This window comes from Mus caroli, chromosome 13, assembly GCF_900094665.2.
Source record: "Mus caroli chromosome 13, CAROLI_EIJ_v1.1, whole genome shotgun sequence".
NCBI classification, from domain to species: Eukaryota; Metazoa; Chordata; class Mammalia; order Rodentia; family Muridae; genus Mus; species Mus caroli.
This window is the reverse complement of record NC_034582.1, coordinates 8,577,498-8,579,958: the sequence shown is the minus strand read 5'-3', so window position 1 is coordinate 8,579,958 and position 2,461 is coordinate 8,577,498.

Here is a 2,461-nt window from a genome sequence, read left to right as displayed (position 1 = left end):
AGAATAATTAGCCACCGAGGTAATGCCCCCATAGACATATTACTGTCCAGTCTGATCTAGGCAATTTTTCAATTGATGCTCCCTCTTCCCGGGGGACTCTAGGTTGTGTCAAGTTGACAATAAAAACTAGGACATCTCCGTGTGCAAACCATAACGATCTTCATTTCTAAGTCAGAGGTTTATTTTAAAAAGAGGAGAAAAAAAAAGAGGAGGAGACTTTGCAGTTTGCTCTTTCCTTCCTAGCACTAATGTGGAGTCAGAAGAATGAAGCAGAAGGAAGGGTAGGAAATGCAGATTAGAAGATTTGAGTTGTAGATCCTAGGAACTATTGCAAGGGACAGCTTCACCTAGTCAACCTCCTTTCTGTCCACTGACAGTAGGGATAAGACTTTCTCAAGGCCCATCAGAGTCTAAGATGACAGTAATACATCTGGGACATTCTTGGAAGGGATGTGTGCATGTGTGTGCATGCATTTATGTGTATGTGAGTGTGTAAAACAGAAGTGATATCCCAAAGTTTCTTCTAAATTCTAAGATTTTTGTTTCATATGAGAGGAAACATTTTCTTCAGAGGCTGTAGAGGACATAAGTGGACTGGAGTGGAGCCACATGTTTATGTCTGTGTACCTGTGCCTATACCTGTGCCTGCTTCAGTGCTAGAGAGGGAGTGATGTGCAAGGGAGTGAGAAAACATGAAGGAGCAGAGAATGATAAAAGAGGAGGGGTTTGTAGAGAGTGGAGCTTAGGCGATGTTTTGAAGCACAATGGCTCTCACAATCCTCCTGCATCAGCAAGCTCACCCCATGCATGTACCTGCACAGAGTCCAGCGACCATCTCTTTTTGGATAATGGTCATGGATATTGGTTCCACTGATGAAATAAAATGGGAACGCATGGTTGATAGACAGTTCCCAATAGTTCCATTAAATAAACATTACTGGAGACCATTGTTTGGGCCTCAACATACGAGACTGGAAAGAGAAATGGTGTCACTCATGCTAAAGTTCTCCATCAGAGCGAACTAAGCTGTTTATCTAACCTTCCCAGAAGTCAGAGGAAAGGAGAGGGAGCAGTCACATTCCCCTTGGGCTGGCTTCCGTTTTTATGGTGACAAAACACCATTCTTTCTAATCCTTATCCAAAAAGAAATGAGCAGAAAAGCAACCATCCCAACACAGAGACTGTTCTGTCTCTGTCCCTGATTTACGAGAGTAGTAACTTTAAAACGACTGAGACACTTTGTTCTTCATTTCTCATTTCTCCAATCTTTGCCTGCCTCCTTGCGATCCTCACACTATCCTGTGGAATACTGTGTTGTCTACTTCTGCAGGTGAAAAAATCAGGCCAGTTAAGATCTTGAAAGGGAATTGTTGCCCTTTGACACTTCTTATAGTAAAAAGTTGTGATGGCTACTCTTGGTTAACCAGCTTGGCTACATCTGGAATGAACTAAAACCCAAATGTCTGGGCACAACTGTGAACGGTTTTTCCTTAATTAACTGATTTGAAGTGGGAAGGCCAATTACAACCCAGATCTTTCCTTCCTTCCTTCCTTCCTTCCTTCCTTCCTTCCTTCCTTCCTTCCTTCCTTCCTTCCTTCCTCCCTCCCTCCCTCTCTCTCTCTCTCTCTCTCTCTCTCTCTCTCTTCCCCTTTCTCTCTCTCTTGGATTTTTTTTGACCAGGGTTTCTCTGTGTAACCCTGGCCATCCTCGAACCACTCTGTAGAACAGGCTGACTGCAAACTCAGTTATTTCTTCGGTGCTGTTTTCCATGTGCCAAGATTAAACGCAAGCACCATAACTGCCTGGCACTATAATCCAGCTCTTTGAGGTAGGAAGATCCACCTTTAATCTGGGGTGCACCTGCTGGCAGCCCATAGAAAGGCCATGGAGCTAGGCTAGCTCTCTCTGTCTGCTTCCTCCTGGAGCTAGGCTAGCTCTCTCTCTGCCCGCTTCCTCCTGGAGCTAGGCTAGCTCTCTCTCTGTCTACTTCCTCCTGGAGCTAGGCTAGCTCTCTCTCTGCCTGCTTCCTCCTGCAGGTTGTCTTTTGACCTCCACCACGTGGCTCTGGCTTATGTACATACACACAATTTTTAAAAACACATTTAAAAAGCAGAATTGTGGGGGCTGGTGAGATGGCTCAGTGGGTAAGAGCACCCGACTGCTCTTCCGAAGGTCCAGAGTTCAAATCCCAGCAACCACATGGTGGCTCACAACCATCCGTAACAAGATCTGGCGCCCTCTTCTGGAGTGTCTGAAGACAGCTACAGTGTACTTACATATAATAAATAAATAAATCTTAAAAAACAAACAAACAAACAAAAACATTACCGTGCCGGGCCGTGGTGGCACACGCCTTTTTTTTTAAAAAAAAAAAAAAGCAGAATTGTGAAAATACCTTTATGCATTTGTCTGTGATTTTTCAAGACAATGGTCATTTTATTTTCAATTAATTTTTTAACA